This window comes from Protopterus annectens, chromosome 12.part0 (assembly GCF_019279795.1).
Source record: "Protopterus annectens isolate FY-2018-M chromosome 12.part0, PAN1.0, whole genome shotgun sequence".
Taxonomy (NCBI): Eukaryota; Metazoa; Chordata; order Ceratodontiformes; family Protopteridae; genus Protopterus; species Protopterus annectens.
Window position 1 is genome coordinate 580,137,811 of NC_056746.1, and position 24,061 is coordinate 580,161,871.

The following is a 24,061-nucleotide window of genomic DNA, read 5'->3' on the forward strand; positions in this document are numbered from 1 at the left end:
TTTTTTTCACTCCTGTGTTTTGTAGTGTTACATGATACTTTGTGATTTAAAATATCTGTAATTTATTTTTGATGGACTGTTATTGTGGAGCATTTCCCCCCAAGCCACCACTGACAATTGGCACTTTTTGGCCTAGTCGGGCTTTCCCAATAAACAAATGTCAAATAAATAAGAATGACTTAATGCATCAGTATTTTATTAGTTTTAGTTGGAGTACTTTGTAGTTATTCAAGGCACAATATTTGGATAGACAGATGTGAAAAAAATGTTTGGCTTCATTTCATTCAGTTAGCCACATTTAAGAAAAATGTGGAGGAATGCAGATACACCCCATGTGATGTATTTAACTTTGTTTGTCTTGACTATGATGAGGGCAGACTTTTCTTTTTTTTTTTCGATTGCTGGGTAGTTGAAGAGAACTTTCTTCATATGTTTGCGTAAATGAGAGATACTTCATATTGTCCCCATCAGTACTCTTTTATATACAAGTAAATTACGTCCATGTAGGAGAGAATCATTATCACTGAGATGGATTTTAATCTGTGCCTCTGACAGACGAAGGCTGTCAGGCTGATCTGTATAGATTCAGCAATGTATGAGATGCGACTTATTGCGTAACATGCAAGTATTTATTTGAATGATTTTTAAACCGGATGCTTGTGACCACATCAAGGATCTGGTGCAATTTGGAGTCAGAATGATTGTGTTCTAGGTTTATAATATCATGGGTATTTTATTACTATAATATTTGTTTACTATACATTAGCTTATATGTTGTATGCTATTCTTTTTGGTGATGTATGTATGCTCTGATTATTGTTAAACAGAAAGTAATAAAAGTGGGAGGTAAGGATTCTGTAAGAAGTGAGTGATGCTTGATTATTTGAGAATAATTTATTATAACATGTAACAGACATAAGGTTATTGACAAAAGTGAGTCTCTGTTTGATCCTTTTACAGTCCTTAGTTGTGGTGCATAATTAAGCTAGGCTTGGGTGTTTGGGTGTAAGTGCAGGGAAGAATAGTGAACCTTCCAAGACTAAAGCCCATTCCTAGGCAGATGATCTAATTAATATGTATTTTTTCTAGGTACTTGTTTCTGATGAATAAAACCACAAATCAACTTAGAATACACCGTGTGGGTATTATGGGCCAGGGGAGTGGTAGACTTACAGGGGAAAATATAGACTACCTTTAAAACTTGTAAGATTCTTTAAACTTCCCAGTGACACCTCTGTCCAGAGATCTTTTTTGCATATTAGCTTGTACAAAATGAAAGAGTTTTGCTGTTTTGTTAAAGTGGTTGCCTAGTTTTGCAATTAATTACAAATGTAATAATTGCCATATATTGTCATGTCACGCTTGGAAATCTCAACAGTATTATAGTCTTTTGTGTGCTCTGGCTAGCCCATACAGCTTTGATTCATTAATTTTGGTTTTGTTACTTTATTATTCTGTTTGTGCATTCATACCTTAATTTATATATACTATGATGCCGTTTTTTTGTGATTTAACTTATTTTCCTGTTACTTTTGTTTGTGATCTGTGATGTAACATAACGTTATAGGCGCCCGCACGCGCACGTCAGGTATTCTAGGTGCATGCAGCAATGCTAAGAGATTAGTATTGTATAGTGTCTTAATTTGTGCACACTATATCAGGTTTGATGAACAGTTTATGTGCTCAGCATTATTGAGCAAGCCTTGATTTAACAGTGTTGTAGTGGATCCTTTTATTATCCTTCACCATGAATTAGTCCTTTCTGTGAAATTCTGACTATATCCCACAAATATTGCTAGTAATCCTGTGCAAGAAAGGTACTGTAGTATAAGTGTAGTCAGTCTAATGCTAAATCCCTAAAGGAAAGGTCAAGTTGGCAATATTGACTAGCCACCTGCTACCTCTTTGCTGGGCTTTGATTAAAAAAAAAAGCTTAAGTGATTTTTTTTTAATAAGAAGATTGAAACTGTAGACTCATTTAAGGACCTGGTTCGATTCAGCTATGGGTTTTTCTAAGTATATCAACCAATTGGTTAATTAAGCAATAATCCACGTTTGGGATTGGGTAATGCTGGATTTACCCATGGTTGTTGTGGTTTGGTCATGAGGGCGAAGCCCGAGTGACCAAACAAAGTCAACTGTGGGTAAATCCAGTATTGCCCACACCCAAACGTGGGTTATTGCTATTATGCAGTGACATTATTTAAGAAAATAAATACTTATTTTTTTTTAAGTAATGTCTTTGTATAATGTCTCTGTGCTGCCGTTCCTCATTTTTTTCTGGTATTCTGGGGCTTTTTCTAATGTACTGCACATGCGTATGGGACTTGCGTTCCGATGCTTAACCAGTACAGTAGTGCTTTGGAAAGGAAGCAATGGAGAATAGAAGGTCTTTGTTGCTCCTTTTTACTTGTTTTTTTTTTTTTTTTTTTAATTAAAAAGGTTTCCAACAGTTTAGGGGTAGGAGAGAGGCAGAATGGAGGAAATACAAAGAAAATAAGGTACGTATCTTTAGTTTTAAATAACGTACCTGCTTTTCATAGTATTTCCTCCATCCTTTCTCATATGTCTGGAGTCCGGATTACAGATTTTTTTTAATTTTTGTTAAAAAAAATTAAAACTTACAGAATATAACAATGGAAAAAAGTCCGGGCAACTGGACCTTTTTTCGTTGGTATCTTCTCCGATTTACAATGGGCACGCTGGTTCAGCTGGCCAATCACCATGCTCGTTTTAGAATATTAATGGCCAGTCATTGTATAATGATAGTTATAGAACTATAGGGTGTATAAAAAGATTTATAAAGTATAGGAAATCAAAAATAATGAAGTCATTGTTTGTTAGTTACATTAGTCCCAAGCTTGAGTATGGAATAATAATTTACAAACCCTGTAAGAAAACATGCATAAGTAAACTGGAAAGAGTACAGCGGAAATATACCAAGGGTATCCATGGATGTGAAAATTTAAGTTGTTTTGAAAGACTAAAATATCTGAACTTGTACTGTCTGTTAAGATATCTAAGAGGAGATCTTATTCAGGTATATAGGGCATTTAGAGACAGCTGCCTCTGGGAATGTTTGGGGTTATCAAAAAGTACTAGAGAATCATCAGATAACCTATGTAGGAGATTCTATAGGAATGAGAAGTGTACTAATTGGTTCTCTGACAGAATAGCTGATGCATGGAACAAACTACCAAATTACATTAAAGCAAGTATTAGTATAGATATTTTTAAGAACAGCCTGGACACTTATTATGGGAACAAGTGTTTTGGTATATTGGCAAGCTAGAAGGGCATTAATGCCTGTCCTTGAAATATTTGTATGTATGTAAGATTTGAATATATCAGATGTAAATATTGCTCTCTAATGGAGGGCTGATGGGGACTCTGTGTTGATACTGTTTTGGACTATGAAATTCATCCTGTTGTTTTTTCTTTTTCTTTTTTTTTTTTTTTTTGTTTTTTGAGAGGGTGCTTCAGCTGCTGAGAACTGTATGCCAGATCAGTGTTATATAGCAGTAATTAGAAACAGAAATGTTTTGAATACAGAAATAGTGATCTCATCCTAAAACATTTGCTGCTGTTGTGCGTATATATGTACATCTGCATTTTATGTCCAGGATGGATAATACGTAGGTGGAAGAGCTAGGCAGAAGAATCATTTGCAGTTAAAATTGTAATACTGTATTACCTAAAGGGATGAGAGAGATGGGAGCTGAGTGCAGAACAGTAATGACCACTGTGGCATACTGTCAGTAACAAATGTGCAGAGAAGCAGCACTGGTAGTTGTGCAGTAAACATGAGAAGTGTGTTTATTTGAATGCCTAGTATGTTAATGCATCACTTTAAAATACTAATGAAAATGTCAATATGAACTTTTAATTTTTCTCAGTTCCATGTGCTTATGTGTTAAACGGACCATAAAAATATGCCTGTAATGTTGATGAATGTCATAGTTAAAAGAAGCAGAACAAACACATTTCTTAGTGAGTTACATCATTTCAAACATATTATGTAAGGTATTTAGCTTGTTTTCTATGTATAGACCTTGTCAATAATGTGTAGTGTAGGAATTGGTTGGGAAGGCTGTTGGTGGACACATTATTTTAGTGACAGTTTTGCATCATAATTGTTTCTTTATGCACTACCAATAGGCTTGGCTTTCTCTTTCTCTGACTTCTACCACATGTAAAATACAATAATAATCAAAGAATAAGTAGTGAAGTATTAATTTAGTTTTTTTGATTGTTATTGTATATAGCATACTGATACTAAATCATTAAATGCCAAGTCCATCATGAATGACGGAATAGTAAAAACTGTTTTATTTAGACAATATGTATAAATATTGTGCAGTATTCTTTGCAGATGGAAGTGTGTACGTTATCAAAAGTTATGTCTAAATGAAGAACTGCAGCGGTGAGTGCTGTTGTTCTTAAAACTTAGCCAACTCCTTCATCACCTGATCCACTTGGTTGCCCTGATTGCTGTCATTCCACTGAGCACCTAAGTGGGATTGTCCTTATAATAGCCCATTTTGTTCATTAATTTTTCTGTGTGTCCCTATAATTCTTAATCCTGATGAAGCCTATGTCTTCTGTAATCCTACTGAGGGTCCTCTGACTGTGTTAAACTTGCTTGAGACAGTCTCCTGTTTGTCCTTCAAAAGCCCTCAAATTCTCCTAATACTAATGTGTGATCCTAGACTTCTTTGACAGTGCTGCCCCCCCCGTAGACTACAGTATGTCATGCTTTACCTACTTAACTTTCATTATTAACTTGTGTTCTCCTGAATGTCATAACCTCCTCAACTCTGTTAATTTATTTTTTCTGTATCAAGTCACCATGACCCAGGAGGGGACCTTTGTAACTCTTTTTAACTTTGTGACCTCACTGATGTTTTTGTTCCCTACCAGTCCATTTAGGACCTGGCAACCAAATTATTGAGGCACGTTTTCCCCTCCTGGATGACAGCTGCTAGTATCACACTGGGGGCAGGTCTCAAAAAGTGTACGCTACCATCTGTGGTGACTTAAATTTTCTAAATGCTTTTATTCAGTGCTCCCTCTAGCAGCTGGACTGGACACTGCTGGATCTGAGCTGGCTGTGCTGAGAATATTAGATTGTATTTTTGCACACACTACCTGGCTAATGTGCATCCACATACAGTCCAGGCATGAAGCAGCACATGTCCTACCAGTATGTTGGTGGCATTTGTGCCCCAAGACAACTCCTCCCCACTGTGATGAGAGAGCTGACACAAGGACACCAACCCCACCTAACGCTTTGACTTCTTCTTCTGCACATTGGCTCATTGGTTATTCTTGAGTCTCTGGGGCTGCAGTCAAGGCTCCATTACTTTGTGCCATGGAGTAAACTACTTGCTAAAATTGGTAATCCTTTAAGTAGAGCGGTGACATTTTGTGTTGTATTTTGGAACAATATAAAAGTAAGTATTTTAAAATAATTCAGAAAACCATCATTTGATCTTGTAGTAATTCTCTTACTTACATAATTCAGAAAAGCTGCATTTAGTATTACAGGATTTCTCTGTCTGATTTGGAACTGTCACGTTCTGCTTTATAATTTATTAGGTGGGACAGTGTAGTGATATTCTCTGAAATAAGTGTTATATCCAGACTGCACTACCATGACTGGAACTGCGGCATGGAGGGGGTCCTAGTGGAGCTGTGACATTTTGTATTGCACTTTATAGCAATGGAGACATTAGATACAGAAGAAGAAAATGGTTTTATTTACACGTCGCTTGGCAGTGCTTAAATTGTTAGCTAATCTTTATTATTATTTTTTTTTTATCTTTAATGTGCTATGCCATGGTTTAATAACTGTTTTGACAGCTGTCAATTAATGGCATTTGGCATATATTTTTTCTGCTGTCAAAAGATATTGAACCATGTCAGCAATAACTGTATTACTTTGTGTGACAGATAAAAAGTTTCCTCAGGTCATACGTTTCACACTTTTGCCTTAAATGGAGAAAAATGAGCAGCAGATCCCCCCAAAAGATGCTACACTGTGGTGTATATTTATTCTTTTCTTGATTTGCCTCATCCACTGTAATTATCAAACTCAAAACCAGCCTTTTCAAGTATACAAAGTCCTGCAGACAGCCGTAGTATTTTTGCCCTTCACTCACTTGCATGCCGAAACAACACCCATTGGAAAATGTGTATGATGCTTTAGTAGCAAGAAACCCACTCCATACCCCCAAAAATGTAATATGTGTTAAACTCTTTCCTCCTTTGGGCTTGTCCCATCATAACTGGTGAGGAGAGAACCTAATTTCCATCAGACAACAACTGTGCTGTTGTGACCCTAACTTTACTGGTACTGTTATGGACTTCTGAAACCCTGCAACAGTTGCTGCCTGTGGGTGGGGGTGGGGTGGGTTTGCACACTACTGATGTGACTGCTACTTTACTCTTTGGCAGCAGGTAACAGGGATTTGCAGTCCTGTCTTTCTGCTGTTTGGAAGGAATACTGATCTGCATACTAAAAGGAAACTGAAACCTGTTTCAAGAAGTAGAAAGAAGGGGATACCGAGACTATGAAATTCATCACTATGAGCACTTGTGTATAATTGTGCATCATTGTAATTTGCATACGTGGTAGGTGCTGTTTGTGTGAGAGAGAGAGAGAGAGAGAGAGACACAAGAGTAAATAGAACATGGCAAAGACTGCTACATTAGCACAGTTGTAGAGTCTTCCTTTAACTTTGCGTGACTGCATGCACAGTGTACCAGTACATGCCAGCATGAGCTCTCCAGTCACAGAACAATGGGTTTCCACATGCCTCACCATTGCCTTCTCACTAATATTTCCATACAAGGACATGGCAGCAGTGCTATAAAGTGATAAACATTAAACAAATGGAAGGAAACCATTGCTGTTTTATATTGGTAGTTTAGCCTTGTTGTTAGTGGTGGCACGTTGGTCTAGCAGATTTGCTGCCTTAAAGTACTTTGTTCACTGGTTAAGTTGTTCATGTTGTTTCCATTGCTTCTTATCAGGGTCTCAGTTTCCTCTGAAAGATTTACTGATACATGAATTGATAATCATCTAGACTGGCCATAACTAATTGTGTGTCCTACAATGGACTAGTGTCCCATCTAGGACTGGTTCTGTTTTATATCAAGAGAGTGTTAGAATAGGCTCTTGGTTCTGTACAAGCCTGAACACAATAATGTATACTGGAACATAATTATGCAATTGTGTTACTATGTATAGAAAAAAAAGTAACAACTATAGTGCTCTGACAACACAATAGTGAGAAATTCAGTAGAATACTTGCCTACATTCCATGCTTATTGGTTTGCACTAATTTGCTAAATAACTTCAACTTTGGCAACATTTGGTGGATAAAATGTGGGATGCTTAAAATCTCACAGAAGACTGCAATTAGTCTTAAAATAGTCTTTAAACATAAATATCCTAAGATGAGTCAAAGTGACAGCTCCAAGCTTAATATGCTAGTAGCTTTGGACCTAAACAGAAAAACTGTCAGCCAAGTTGTTAATTCTCTCAAGTGTTTATAGTGTCGAAAGTGTACTGACTTTACTGATTAAATCAACTAGTAGTATAACATACTTGTCATGTATCATTATTTCACAGTAGTGTTGTGTGTGTGAGAATGGTTCTGCATTTGGAGCTTGATTACATTGTGTGGCATTCTGTTATTCCCAAGTTTGCCACCAACCCTGTAGTAATGCTGTTTTATTTAATGATTTCTGTAGTTGTACTGAACAAATCATTTTAGCAGGTTCTTGATATGCAGTCTCTCTTAAGTTGCCAACTAATTTACAGCGTCTGAACATAACTCTGTAATATTTCTTAGCTGACAGAATTTGCTTATTTTTGTTTACATCCTTTATTTTTAGCCAGTGCTTCTGTTGTTCTAAATTTTCTTGTCCACGTGCCTGTGAAAGACTAGTTGTATCCCTGGAAATGTCATATTTTTTCTGAGCTTAATGCATAACCTCTCTCAACTTCTCCTTCCTCAGAGAAATTGAAGCAGGTATCTTTCTGGTAAAAGTAGCACAGGTATGTGTGTGTTGAATACTTCCACCAAGGTGTAGAACAAGGTGATAAAAGATTCCAGTTCATCCAAGCGTGTACTTCTAAACCCAGTTTATCTAAATGGATCATGCTGCCATCCAGTCTATTTTGCATGAATGCTGTCTTTCTCCACTGATACCACCTATCCAATACGGTATATGACAGTATTGTTTCTTCACATTGCTAATGCATATTCATTGCTTTCTAGAAATGACGGTGTCTCCTCCTCCTTTTGACATCGGGTTACTTTAATACTTAGAGGGATGAAGTGTTTTCTTTTAGATCTAATCCTTTACTAAGTCAAAATTTAGTTGCACTGTATTTTAATAAAAACCTATTACTGGGCCCCAGATGCTTTATTTCAGAATCGCTCTTGATGTCCTTTAAAAAAGCTTAGGCATCGACAGTATACTGGGCCTTGAAATTAGAAAGTGTGTAATGACAGCCACGTGGAAGGTTGTTGTTTCTGATAACTAAACAGTTTTTTTTTTTTTTTTTTTGAAAAATATAATTTCCTAAGTAATGATTATCATCAGCCCCCTTTTTTCAAGATGGGGTCTGAGTATGCATTCATTCTGTTGTTTCATTGATGCCCTCATATCTCCTGTCACCATCATGCCTGACTGTCATAGGTCTTCTTGTGCAGTCTTCGATCTCTTGGCTGAATGTACCTACTTCTTGCCTTTTTCCTCAGTTTCGAAAGTCATGTTCAACAAGTCATCATCTGCTTTCCTGCATGTGTAACTGAATGACTGCATTCTGTTCTCCTTGATCTTCTCTGCAATAGCAAGTAGTGTGGCTTCTGCACTGATATTCTCATTTCTTCATCCTTCCTACAGTGTATAGCCTAACCCATCTCAGGTACTTCATCTCCGTCAAGCTTTCTCAGCTGCTGTGCCTTCATTGCCCCAGTTTTTCTGCCATACAGAAGCACTAGTCCCACCACAGTTTTGTATACTTTAATTTTCATCTTCTGTGTCATACCTCTGTCATACACTCCCTTTGGCACCCAGTGCCAGTTGGATGCAGCACCTCTGATTCTAGCTTTGAACTCCAAATTCAGACTTCCCTTTTCCTCCACCACCCATCCCAGATAATGCAGACTGTTAGCCCATTTCCCTATTTTCTCTTCTACTCAATTTGCAGCTTTTCTCACATTTGCTGACATGACAGCTAAATTGTCTGTACTGAGTTTTCTCCCATATGCCTTCAGTTTTGCATTCCAGTCCTCTGTCATTTGATGATGTTCCTGCTCAGAGTCTGCCTGTAGCTGTATCCTCCGACTTGCTTGCTAATGTAGTCTGTCATAAGTTTAAAAAGCAGTGGGCCCAGAGCTGAATGCTGACATGCAGTCAGTCCTACTGGGAACCCCTCTGTGAGTCTGCAGCGCTGTTCATACTTGAGTCATTTGGTCCTTGACATAACATGCACTAATTTTACCAATTATAGATTATATGGAAGCAAAACAGTCACTATGTAGAACTAACTGGAGTAAGGTGTTCAGTGAAAAAACTGCAGATGGAATCTGCAAAGTTTTGAAAGAAAAATTTATTGAGTGCAAAAAAAATAAAAAAAATGTTTAACATCAGAATCTAGGCATACAATGTCAGGGGAATATATTTCCATAAGAACAAGATATCTGATTATGGTGCGAGACAAAAAAATATAAGAAATGGAAAATAGGTTGAACTACAACTTTGAAAACTGAAATAAACAAGCTGGACAAACAAATTAAGCATATGTAAGACAAGATGAAGAAAAATTGTAAGAAAATTTGTATAAAGATATTGAGCTTAATAGGAAACCATTTTATAGATATATAAGATCTGAAGGAGTAAAGGCATACACATTGATAAACTGTGTGTAGATTCTAAAATTTATTGTGAGACACAATAGATTGTACATATTTGCAAAATCTTATGCAAAGCAGTTTAGCTCCAGATAGGCGGTGATAAGTCGTTCTAGTGACATTCAGGTAATCCCAGAAACTGGAATCAAATTACATTAGATTGAAAAAAAAAACTGCACAAACTGGATCCAAACAAAGCACAGGGAGGGGACGGAATTAGTAATAATAACCTGAGAACACTTCAGCGAGAGCTTACAGCACCATTATATCAATTATTTAGTAACTTGTATAAGTATGGGGAGATTCCATAAGATTGGAAACATACATTTTTTAGACCTGTCTATAAGGGAAAGGGGAGTGGGAGTAGGACAAACCTGGAGTCATATAGACCCTTAAGTTTATTTTCATGTAGTGGAAAAAATGTAGAAGGTAATATTGGATAAGTTAATGTCAGAATTGGATACATTGGGACTTGAAGCCATATATCAGCATGTATATGCTGAAAATAGATCCATTACCACCTGTAACATGACTTTCTATAACAATATAATAACCGCTATAAATGAAAACTTGTGCTGTGATGTAATTTATATAGATTTAACTTCTGCATTTGACAGGGTCTTACACAAAACACTGATCAATAAATTAGAACAACCAGATGTCAATGTATGCTTGATAATGTGGATAGCTGCATAGCTTACAAATAGGACGTCAAATATCATACAGCATTTTAACTGGTGAAATTATTGATTACAGTCAGGGTGACCCACGGGGCTCTGTCCTAGGCCTGTTCTTGTTTAGATTGTATCTTTCAGACCTAACTTTTTCATCTGAGGTATTCTGCTGTCTATATACAGATGCTTTGAAATTGGGTAAACTGATTATGCATGTTACAGATAAGGCATGTCTGCAAAAGAACTTGCCATAATTGACCATTTGGACACAGGAGAATAATATGCTGATAAATAGATTAAAAACAAGCATATGAGATTTGGGAGACATAGATTGAAAGGTGAATATTTAATACAGCACACAGTGACTTAAACTGTAGATTCATTTAAGGACCTGGGTACATGAGTCTATGGGTATATCCAGCTTTGAGTTTTTAATCATATAAACCAATTGGCTAATGATAGTGTAGAACTTATAAAAAGATTTATAAAGTCTAGGAAATCAGAAATGATGACAACATTGTTTGTTAGTTACATTAGACCCAAACTTGAGTATGGAATAATAGTATTTAAACCGTATAAGAAAACAAGCATGAGTAAACTCAAAAGAGTACAGTGGAAATATACCAACAGCATCAATGGATGTGAAAATTTAAGTTATTATGAAAGACTCAAATATATGAATTTGTAGAGTGTTTCTTATAGATATGTAAGAGGAGATCTTATTTAGGTATATAGGGCCTTTTAGAGAGAACTATCTCTGGAATGTTTGGAGTTTTCAAAAAGTACTAGAGAATCATCAGACAGCTTATGTAGTAAAAGTTTTATAGAGAAATGGGAAACAAGGTAAAAAGAACTGAAGGACCACCCCCAAAAAAAAGAAATAGATACATTTTGTAAAAGTATTTATGAAGAGCCCGTGGAACATAACAAAGATGCTAAATGGATAGAAGGAGTAAAAGAAAGTATAAGAAGTTTAGAGGTATAGGATATGAAATGGGATGAAGTAACAGACAGAGAGATTGAAGCAAAATTAAGAAAAGCCTCTAACTGGAAAACGCCAGGCACAGATGCAGTACTAAACTTCTGATTAAAAGTATTAACATCTTTGTATGAAGATTTAGCCATCAGTAAGAATTATTTATATGAGCACCCTGAACAGACACCAACCTGGTTAACAACAGGAAAATCAGTGATCCTGCTTAAGAGTGAACCTGCAAGCTACCCTCAGAATTATAGACCAATAACTTGCCTTCTAACTGCATATAAACTATACACTGGAATTGATACCAACGGAGTCTATTGTCATTTAGAAGAATACTCAATTATGACAATAGAACAAAAGGGCAATAACAGAACGTCATATGGAACAAAGGATCATCTGTTGCTAAATAAAGTCATAATGGTGAACTTTAAAAGGGGAAGAATCTAAGTATGGCATGGATTGACTACAAAAAAAAGCACTTGAATGGTATCCCACATTCATAGCTAAAAGAGTGCTTAAAAATGTACAAGGTCCACCCTACACTGATCAACTACATTACAGTGACCGTGAAACAGTGGCAGACCTTTTTGCAATTAAGGCATGATAAAGGACAAATTACTATTCCAGGGATAAAAATCCAAAGGGGGATATTCCAGGGTGTCTCCCTGTCACCTCCGCTATTCTTTCTTGCCCTTAACCCATTAAGCTGTCTACTTAACAGATTAGGCTATGGCTATAATTTGGCTCCTATAAAACAGCAAAGTGTAAAGACTTCTAATCTTCTCTTTGTTGATGATTTAAAACTGTATAACTCATCAGATGAGGAACTTAAAGCACAACTGCAAGTAGTCAACACATTTTTGGATAATATAAAAATGTCATTTGGTCCTGCTAAGTGGCAAAAGCGACCATTAAAGCAGGAAAACTGCAGGCCCAAGAAAACATCAGTTTGGGACAAGAATGTGATATAAAAGAACTTGAGCAAGAGGGAGTGTACAAATATTTGGGAATTGAGTCAACAATAAAACATGAACAAATATAAATAAAACTTAGTAAGGACTATTTTAGAAGACTTAAATTAATCCTGAAAACAGTGTTGACATCTAGGAACAAAATATAAACCAATTTGCTCTTCCTGTCCTAACTTACAGTTTTGGAGTGATTGACTGGCCCCAAAATGTGTTGGATAGATTAGATAAGAAAAGAATGATGCTTCCTGCTCACCATATGATTTATAAAAATCGGTGCATACCAAGGTTATATAGTCCCCATTCCGTAGGAGGTATGGGCCTCCTTGAAATTGATTACATGTATAGATCTGCAATCGTGGGACTGCACACACATCTGATAACCTCATAGGACACAAACGTAGTGAAAGTTTTGAAACATGATAACAAATCTAAGATAACTTCCCTGCTTAGTCTAGCAGAAGCATATTGGCGTCAAGCAGGAATGGAAATCAATCCTGAAGTAGATACAAATCAGGTGGCAAGTGAATGTGCCAGAAACAAAAGAAAGAATATAAGGTGGTAGGGTCAGATGAGAAGGCAAGAAATGTGGAAAATGCATAAATATATTTGCAAGTATAGAAAACTTCTGGAAGAACCTCAAGTTGATCAGGATTGAATGCAGGAATGGTTAAGAGAGGCAAATTCAAACCAAAAGATGAAAGGTTAAAACTGGCGGAAGAAAGTGGGCTAGACACACATTGGTTTACAAAGTCCATTGAACATGTGGGAGAAACAGACAAATGTAGGTTTTGTAAAACAGAACTGGAAGCAGTCACACACCTCATTGCTGGTGGTGATATACTAATGGCAGAAGGACTGTATACTGAAAGGCATAATAATGTGGCAAGACTGTTGCAGTGGGGTATTGAAGCGGCTGAAAAAAGACTGGAAACATGAACCACAAAGCATTATAGACAACGATGAAGTCTAATCACATGGGATCACCCATTACCAACAGTTCAAAAGATAGATGTGAGAAAAACAGATATAGTGGTCCATGAAAAGAAGACAAAAGTAGCATTGATCATTGAAATCACTTCACCCAGTGACTATAGTGTCTTGCATGCAGAGAGACACAAAGTCATAAAATATCAAGATTTGCAGGCAGAATTGAGAGCAATGTGGAATAAAGATACCCAGATAGTTCTAGTAGTTGGAGGAGGAGCAATGGGTCTTATAAAAAATAATCTACAGTCATATTTAGATATATTAACAATACATGAAACTCTGTAAGAATTGCAAGAAGAGTCATTACTGGGCACATTGTTGGTGCTGCGAAGAGCAGTTGTGGCTAACATCAAAGATTTAAATAATACTGATTTCATGAAATTTAATCATACTTTGACTTAGGAATGGGGTCCATTCCCATCATGGTATTAGAAAGACAAAAGATCTGGAGAAATTAAAAAAGATTCCATAGTAATGAGAAGTGCACTAATTGGTTCTCTGGGAGAACAGCTGGTGCATGGAACAGACTACCAAGTTACATTAAAGCAAGTACTAGTTTAGATATTTTTAAGAACAGCCTGGACACTTGTTATGAGAACAAATGTTTTTGGTAGATTGGCATGCTAAAAGGGCATTAATGCCCATGCTTGAAATATTTGTATGTATGCATGCATGCAGTGGTTCTGGGACTTTGAATCATCACAGAACTGCCCAAATCAGCTATCATGTGACCTTGTCATATGCTTTCTCCAAGACTGGGAATGCGCTGATGGCTGTTTGCTCATCTCCAGTTTCTTCTCCACTATATGTCTCACTGTAGACATGTTAGGTGTGCTGCATCCTGATCTAAATCTAAACTCCTCAATTCCCATCTTAATTTGTGCTATTCTGCATATGCATCATCAATCATCCTGTTCACCATTTTCTTGCAGTGTGACATGAGAATTTTCCAGGTAATCATGGTATCTAAATTTGAGGGAGCAGAAGCAGATATATATACCAATTTCTGGTACCATAACATTTTTGCCACAGATTCTTTAGAAATGGCATTATGTTGTTCTCTGTCTCGTGCATCTTAGGGTATTTGTTAATTTGTTGACAAGGGAAAATGAAGTTAGAACACCATGATGATAATGTGATGGATTCGATTACTTGAAGAGAAGCATTATAATCTGTATAGGATACGATGGGTGCTTGCACCAGGAGGATGGTGTTATAACACTTATTCCAAATGGAAGAACCGATCATTTGGATTGCAGTGTTAACAGGACTTCGCCTAGGAAAGCTGTTGGGGAGAAAGAGAGGGGTTGTATGGAAAATATCCATATCATTTTTCAGGGTGGGCAGTTGACTTAAGGGTATTTGGAGACTGTGTAAGGTAAAGGAAGACATGAAATTATCAGATGTACAGAGGAAATGAGGCAATTCAGATGATACGGAACTACAAGTAGGGCTTTTGAGATTTGCTTTGGGGGTGTCTTGAAGACGCTTCAGAATTGTGAATGCAAAGAGAAAAAAATTCTCATTAAAATGAAGCATTCATAGTAAAAGAAATGGGTTATCAAACTCAGAATTAGTAATATGTGATGGTACATGGTGTATATCTGTATTATTACATGGATTTATAGTCTAAGCTTTCTAAACTTTTTTCCTAATCTCTCCAAACTAGGTTTTTACAGGCATACCCCAGTATGGTTTATATTCTGTCTGACCACTTTTTTGTTCTGATCCTGTTTTTGTGTTGATGATGTATTGCAGTTTTGACTGGTAAAATTTTAAACTGTTTGACTGAAAAGGCCCCTGTTGTACATAAGATCTTGTTGCGGACTTAATGCTAATTATAGTTTGGTACTGACAAAAGTGATTCAGATCAGAGTGCAGCAATCATTTTGTGTCTTTTCTCAATAAAAGTAAATATTATTTTAAAAATAAATACCAGTCCTATGCATAATTATTAATTTCAGTGATTACTAAAGGCCAACTGAGGAAAAAGTAATTAATTTTTAGATGGGACGTAAAGTATATTCCAGACTTGAACACTGGATAAAATGATTTCTGCTTAACTGTTTAATAAAACTAAGGCAGTGATTGACAGTCAAACATAACTGACTTCCTGAGAACTGTGGATTTGTCATTTAACTTCTGTATAGCCCTTTTCTGCATTCATCTGAAATTACAGATTTGGTTTCCTTTTCAATCAAAGGTTTAAATATTAACCAACAAGTAATGAAAAGTTGCTTCTGGCGTTGGCAGACATGACAGAAATTTGGCAGTTTATGTGCAGTTACCAAGAATTTTCTTGCTTGTAAAAGTGTATATTGTCCTAATTGTTTTCTAACACAGGTTTTCCTGAGTCCACAGATTATTCAGTCATTGTCATTGTCATCATCAACCCCCTTTTTTCCTATTTTTACATGGGGTTGGGATGTCACATCAGCATCATCTTCTGATAATCTCTTTATGGTCACATGGGGAGTTACTTTAGCATGTGACAGGTGACAAGCAAGGCAACTCTTATATTTTTTTTCTAAAAATAAGTATTTGATTTACTTTGAAATAGAAGATGTCCTTTTTTGTGGGTCCTTAGCAGTTTGTTTTCTTACAGACTGATGTTTTAGTTGATACATCAGGGCTGTTGCTGCCTTTTGATTTGTGCTTATCTGAACATAGAATTATGCTTTCAGACGTGCCTTCTGAGTTCATTCCAAAATCTTCATATTGTGGAAATGTTTTTATTGTTATGTGGATGCTACAGTATTTTGTATGACAGCAAAACAGGATGGAAGACCCACTAACTTCTTAGTCAGTTTCCCTCTTTTCACTTCTCTTTAGTTATGCATTTAAAATACATATTTATTCACTAACTGTATTTTTTACATACATTAACATCACATTGCAATCTTTTTTTTTCAAGAGTAGAAATAAATTTTAATTAGTTGATGTACATGTGCACTAAAACTTTGTTATAGAGGCCTAGATTCAAACACAACTTGTGTAGTAAGCAATATGCACTTGTACAGGAATCTGCATCACACACACTAGTTGCAGTTCATAGTCCCATATTGAACACTGCTCACAACCGCACAGCAGAAGATATATGCAAATGATTACATAAGGATATACAAATTAAACTGGGTGGGAAAATGAGTCTTTATGATAGTCAGATGTACATGAGTGATTGTAGTCAAAATTCATAGCTGCATGTGGGAGAAATTGTGCATCAGTGTATTCCTGACTTACAAAAAGGCAAAGCCCACTGAATATATCAGAGCTGTAGACAGTGATAATGCTAAAAATGCTAACAGTGGTTGTTCAGCAGCATACTTCAGTGATTAGTGCAGCCTTTGTCCACCACTGTAGAAGGCATGGCACCCAGAACCAAAGGAAAAGTTACTGCCAGTGGATGACATAAGTGTAATTTCACTGATCAAGAAATAATGGATAAGCATAAATTGCATCGGGGCTTTGTATGGGCCTTGGTTGACATGTGTTGCTCTCGCACAGAATTTATCAGAATGAGTGGCCTTCCAATATCTGTAAAGACCAAGGTTTTATAGAGCTGTTTCTGTCTTAGTTACAATGACCTCTGAGAGACCAGCAGGGGACATTTTGGGTATTTTACAGGCATCCATGTCTGGAATGTTCAAAAGTTTCCATGACATTCATGCATCCACGTGTGGATGAGTATATATGGTGAGTATACCATATGAGAAAGCTAACACCATTTGTAACTTCTGTGACATCACCCACCTCCCCAAGACACTGCATGTTACAGATTGTACACATGCAGCAATAAAGGCCTTCCTGGCCCACAGACAAAAAGGATTCTGAACAGGAAGGGGTACCATTCAGTAATCTGCCAGGTAGTATGTAACATCCTTCAGTAATGGCGGCAGGGAGATATTTGCAGTGAAAAAAAAACAAAAGGTTAGACATTGCTTATCTAAGGGCATGATGTCTGTTTGTAATGATTACTTTCTTACCTTAACCAGACTTCATAAAGAAATTCTTGAGGAAAGTTTTGCAGATGATTCTGACACTGACAGAGACAGGGATTCTCCTGGAGATTCTGAAGACCAAAACTCTGACTCTGAGGACAGTTGGCTTTCTCTCTGGTTTCATTGTTGGAATTTTTCTTTACCAAAACTATTTCCTAGATGAATAATATTCTTGTGGGAACATGTAGATGTTCTCCTGAACTGAGATGATATGATATGATACGTTGTGAATGGATATGTCAAATACAAGTCCCATCCATCCTATTTTCAAGGATTTGAGGACGTGTTTAATCTTGCCTGTAATAACTCTGACTCTCAACCTTCAGTTCTCAAAAAGAGAGCCACCTCAAGCTAATGAATTATTGTTTTCTCATCAAATGTCAGCTGATAACAGACTTTATTTCAATACTAATCCTTCTCTTGTGGATAAAGAAGGTACAGTATTAGAAAGATGTGTGAACTCATTACATCCGAGTGACGCCTCCAGGTGCATCTGCAGTTGCATCCTACTGGTCCTCTAGGTGTCAAATATTGATTGTTCATATTTGCATTAATAATTCCAAAACCATGCTACATACAAGGTATCAGAATATTTTATCTTGAAGCACACATGATGGCAAACACAATTGTACTGATGTTTGACCTATGTCAATGAGTATTTGTTAGAATTGTAAGGTGATAACTTCATTTTTAAAGATTTAAGCCACGCCCACTGGGAGTTAAAGGTATACACTCATAGGTTCATAGGTAGGTACTAGGCTATCGGCCCAAGGGCCTACGTTAGGGTTACCACCTGTCCCACTTTGCAAGGGACAGTCTCTTTGGGCAGTTGTGTCCTGACTAAAAATATTAAATGTGGCAAATGTCCTGAGATTGTAGGACATAATTATGTCACATATGTAATGTAATAGTTGCATACAATAGTTCTTTCTGTATCTAAAATACCTACATGTTACAAGAAACATGATAAGCAACTAAACTGCTACAAGAATAAGCTTATATTTAGGCAAAAAAGGAAAGTTCTATCTCTTGTACTGACCGTGGGTTTGTGTCGGCCTGTAAAATCTGATGTGTTTCCCGAAAATGTCCCACTATGGCTATTTGAAAAGGTGGCAACCCCAGCCTACGTAAGCCTAGCCAGCAAGGTTCCATAGCTTACACCACCCAAGAAAAGTTATTTTCCTGTTTCACTGTCCAGCAGAGACACAGATGTGATCCCCGGGGTGTATTTCCTATTTCCCATCCACTCAACAAGATTTTTCTTGAAGAGTGCTAATGAAGAACTTTGCTTGACATAGATGGGTAGCTTGTTCCAGAGTGTAGGAAGTCTCTGGGACAGGAATCTATCTCTCCCACGTGTCCTGTTTATTGTGGTGACAAGGTTTAGGTCCCTAGAGCGTATAGCTCTGAGGGATTGGGATTTCTTTAGGTGTAGCATGTCCAACAGCTCTGGGTTTGACATAGCTTTATATGTTAGGCAGAGATCACCTCGGAGTAGACAATATGGTATGGAGTAAAGCTGGAGTTTTTTGAGGCGGTCAGAGTAGGGCATTTGTTTGAGGCTAGTAATCCTCTATGTACTGGAAGGAAAGAGTTAAAAGAATTTTCTGTTCTTTTCTTTTAGCGTACAGAATTCTTGACCACCATACGCATATGTGGAAATTTATGCATACTTGTGTTGACGTATTATGGGAATTCTCTGCCACATTTCCTTCAGAAGGTCGCTCCTGTCTAAATCCTATTATTTGTAATCTATCCCAAGTATCTAAACTTTCTTTGAAGAGTATGCTGTGTCTAGGGCACCACTGCTGCTGCAGTTTTGAGAAGGTATGCCTGGGGATGAAGTAAAATCTGAGATAGATCAGGAGATTTTGTTTGTGCCTTCTGGTACTCAGGAAATGAACAATTTTATGAAAGAGGGAAATGAATTCAGGCCATTTATAAGATTTTTTTTCTAAATCTCTCAGTGCAAATCTCTCAAATCCTCCATTCCATTTAAAAGACAAAATTAGCAATCACTGCCACCTCCTGGCAAACATGGAGCAAAAAAGTGATAGTAGGGTGGGAACAACAAACCGGGATCATTTCAAGAAAAGGGACAGTCTAATCATTTTAGAATGACTATGCCAACAGCCTTTCCCCTCCACTCCTGCTCCTCTCTCTCTAAATCTGTCACAGAAACTGACTTTCAGTGTTCCCCTTCGGCAACAAATTGCATCAGATGATAAAAGTGGTTCAGGGTCGTTACTGTTGACACTGAATATGCATGCATACTTTTAGAAGAATTATCCACACCCTCTGAACCAGAGTTTTTTTCCCCTCAGATTCTTTGACACTTGCTCACTCTAGCATTCTTAGAACCAGTACATTTTTAAGTCAAAGATGGAAAGGCTTATACTCCAGAATGTTTCATCTTCCAAAGAAGAAGCTTTCATGGAGACCAATTCTAGATGTTTCCTTCCACAACCTGTTTGTGAAAGTAGCAAAATTTGAAATGTTGGCCCTTTAGAGTCTGTCACCTGTTTTTGAGTTTTATGGTAAGATTAGATTTAAAGGCTTCAGGAAGTTTCTCAGATTCTCTGTGTCTGGCTCACATTATCAGTTTTCCGCATTAGGTTTTGTGTTATCCACAACTCCAAGGGTATTTACAAAGTGTTTAGCACCAGTGATAGCTCACTGCAGACTGCAAGGCATTCAAACTTGTCTGTATTTAGAGAACTTAGTTATCATTGCAGAGGCTTTTGCCAGATTTCTGGAGTCCTAATCATGGGTTTCTTCTCTCAGTTCCAATATGGGGTGCCAAATAAATAAAAAAGTCTTCCTCAACTCTGTCCCAGAAGCTTGTGTTTCTGGACTGCTTCTAGACCCTTTTCAGCAAAATGCTTTTCTTACTCAAGAAAAGGTGAATTTTTATCGGGAAGCTTTCCCAAGCTTCTCCAGTCAGTCTTAGAAATTGACAAAGGAATATCTCAAAATCTTAGGGTTCTATAATTCTCATGATTCATCTCAACTTCTTCTTCTTCTTTCAGCTTTTCCCGGTTAGGGGTCGCCACAGCGGACCACCTGTCCGATCATGATTGGCAGTGGAGTTTTATGGTGTCGAGTTGTCAGCTCGGCGTCCAACCTTCCACAGAAGGCACACACACACGCACTCACACCTAGGGCCAATTTAGAGTCTCCAATCCACCTACAGCATGTCTTTAGGATGTGGGAGGAAACCAGAGCACCCAGAGGAAACCCACGCGACTACAGGGAGGACATGCAGACAGTGCAGAGAAGGCACCCCAGCCAAGGATCGAACCAATGAACCTCTTGCTGTGAGGCAGCAATGCTAACCACTGCACCACCGTGGCCACCCCTCATGATTCATCTCAACAGGTTACACAAAAAAATTCAGCGGCCTTTAAAAAATACGTAAACCCATCCTCTGGAATTTCAAATTCAAATTTTGGGAGTTGTGAAAAAAGAACTGCAGTATTGGAGGTAGCAAGTAGCATAATCCATTTCTCTCCTTTTCTCCTCCTGACCCAAGTCAGTCTGTAACTATTGATGCCTCCGATTTTGCTTTGGGATCAGTTTCTATGGTGGTAATTATGCAAGACCCAGGGAACTCTTCAGACAGCCCAAAGCACATAAATGTCAGAGAGATGTCCATGTCATAAAATCTTTTATTCATCTGTGGTCCCTGGCACCTGTACAGGTGATAACAGACAACACCACAGTGATGTGGTACATAAAGAAGGGGGGCCAGGTATTAGCCTCTGTATAGGCTTGCTGTGATGGCTTATGAGGTAGCTGTTTAGCCTCTAAGCGTCTTACATTTCATCAGAGCAGTATGTAGTAGCAGGCAAGCTGAGTGAAACCAGGACAGACCCTCACAAATAGAAACTGAATGATGGGGTCTTCTAGGAATTGATCTAGTTGTAGGGAATACTTCAAATTGATTTGTTTGGTTCTTTTCCAAACAGGCAGTTAAACAAATTTTGCACCAGAATTCCTTGCAAGCATGTCTGAAAAAAGAGAAATATATATATTCTCATTCCAGTGAATAAGGATTTTTTTATGTATTTTCGTCCTTTACACTGATTTTCAATTTAATTCTATAGATTCAGAAGGACAAAATAGCATTATGGTGACTCCCTTTTGTCCCAGCAACATTGGTTTTCCCTTATGGAATTTGTCAAGGGTAATTACCCCAAGCTTCCTTACAGATTGGATCTACTCACATAAGAAAAGGGGAGTTTGAAACACCTCAGTCTCAAACAACCTCAGCTAACTGCCTAGATGATTCAGTTGTAATATCTTGTAGGCACTCCTTTCATAAGGATGTGCAGCAGATACTAAAGGAGGCATGAAACTCTGCTACTAGGAAATCGTACATTGGAAAGTGGAAAATATATTCTAGTTGGTGCCTAGCTAATAACAAGAACCTTAGCAGGGATCATGTACAACTGGTTTTTAAATATTTGTGTGAGTTACTTTCCTCCAATCTTTCTTGTTCCTGTAACAAGGTTTATCTAATGGCCATTTCAGCACTTCTGCTCATGGATCCCCCTTTCTTCTCTGTTTATGGTAAAATAGTTTCAAGGGAGTTTTGCATCAGAGCCAATCTAGAAAGCAGGTGTCTCTTCCTTGAGATCTTATTTTTTTTCTATAAAAGCTGTCTCTCTTTGAACTGGCTCATCAGACTTATTTAAGGCTCATCATATGGAAGACTGTACTCCTTAATGCTCTGACATCTGCAAGAAAAGTATTTCAGTTGCAAGGGGTGAATCCTATCTGGTCTTAAATTTAGATAGTGTGACATTCAGAACAAATCTCTCATTTTTGCCCGTAGATGTTTCAGAGTTTACACTTAATCAAGCTGTCAATCTCCTGGTGTTCTCTCCAGTTCTCCAGAACCAGGAAGAAAGGATTCTACATGTTCTGGACTTGTACAGGCAACTCAGGTACTGTCTTGACAGAACGAAGTTCTTCAGAAAAACAGATCAGCTATTTATTTCTTATGATGTGGTAAAGAAAGGACAAACCCATGTCAAAACAGGCTTTACTGCAATAGTTGCCCTCAACTATTATTGTATTACTAATGGACAGATGCAGCTCCCTAAATCTTTATCCAATGCATGGGTATTCCCAAAAATTACTTATGGTATGATCCCAGATGTTCTCATTAGATGTAATATATGTAATTATTGATCATGGGATGAGGAAGGCCAATCCGTAATCAAATGGGATAGGTTATTTTAAGCACAAAAAGGGAAATTGGCTGGGCATTAATTGGCCTGCAAGGGCAGCTAGCCTAGTACTGACCTATGAACCTATGAACTATTGCTTTTTGTTATTTTCACCATGGCAAATTTATTCCGGGCAAAATCAAGACACATTCTACCCGAGTCTTGGTTGCTATGATGGCATACTGGAAAGAAATGGACTCTGTAGAAGCAGTTTAGAATCAGCTGCACGTTCTTCTGTACATACTTTAGGAAAACATTACAAACTAGATTAATTTTCCAGGTTCAGTCCTGGCTTTGCTAGGACTATTTCTCCAGGGGCTCCCAGACCTTTATCCTCCTCCTTTCAAGGTTGGATAGGCTTTGATAATCTAGCCATATAGGCAAAGAGTACTGCAACAGTATGGATGCTGAACATAATGCAGTTGTATGAGTTGCACTTAACATAACAGTAGATGCCTGAAATCTTCACTGCTACAGTAGTTGCACTTACCCACCATGTATATTGTGAAGTGTGTAGTTCCAAATCTCAGCTATTTACCTATATGTTATTAATAGTGGCTTAACACAGTTGTTGGAAAGGTGAGACATATTCCAGTGGGATAGGGATGAGCCTTAGAAACATACATCATGTGGTCAAGGTATGATCTGCCCTTAGTGTTTATTTGCAGTTCAAATTCAGTTGTTTGGAATAGTGCATAGTAGGTACTGTGCCAGCATTACTGCTCTGGGAAGACCAGTATAAACCCTCCCAGGCCAGGAAGTGTTTTTTTCTGTCCTGTGTATCTAATTTGACCTCCAGTCCAGTGCTGTTTTATGGCTTTGATCTTCTCTGCGACTGTTTGTCCTGTGTACTGTCAATCCTACTTCTGTTGACCTGCAGGTTATATCCTCTGAATAGTTCAGCTTTGGTGTTAGTAGTGCTATCCTGCTGACAGATGGCATCAGTTTGAAGATTCTCACTTTTTTGTATTGCAACCTTATGCCTACTAACTGGCTAGTGCATCTATTCAGTCGCTGTTTTTATTTTATTGCTCTATGTAGCACTTGGTGCAGTAGTGCTTTGATCAATGCACAATGCTGCTGCTGCTGTGCGTACCATTTATACCAAATGAGTATTGGTGATGTATTTTGTTTATGAATTGTGTATCTGTTAATCCTGCAGCTCAGGTCCTTTCGTACTACACCCAGTGTGAGTGGCAGAACAGATATGCTAATCTGGTTACCCATCATACGTTATTTAATTTAGTCACAGTCCATCATATTCTGACACCGATTCCAATAGACTC

At 37.6% G+C, this 24,061-nt stretch overlaps 1 protein-coding gene across 1 annotated transcript in view; it reads left to right on the forward strand.

The window, feature by feature from the left end:
- LMF1 (lipase maturation factor 1) overlaps nucleotides 1–24,061 on the forward strand; it is a 4,369,731-nt gene that overhangs the window by 969,744 nt on the left and 3,375,926 nt on the right. The window lies entirely within an intron of this gene.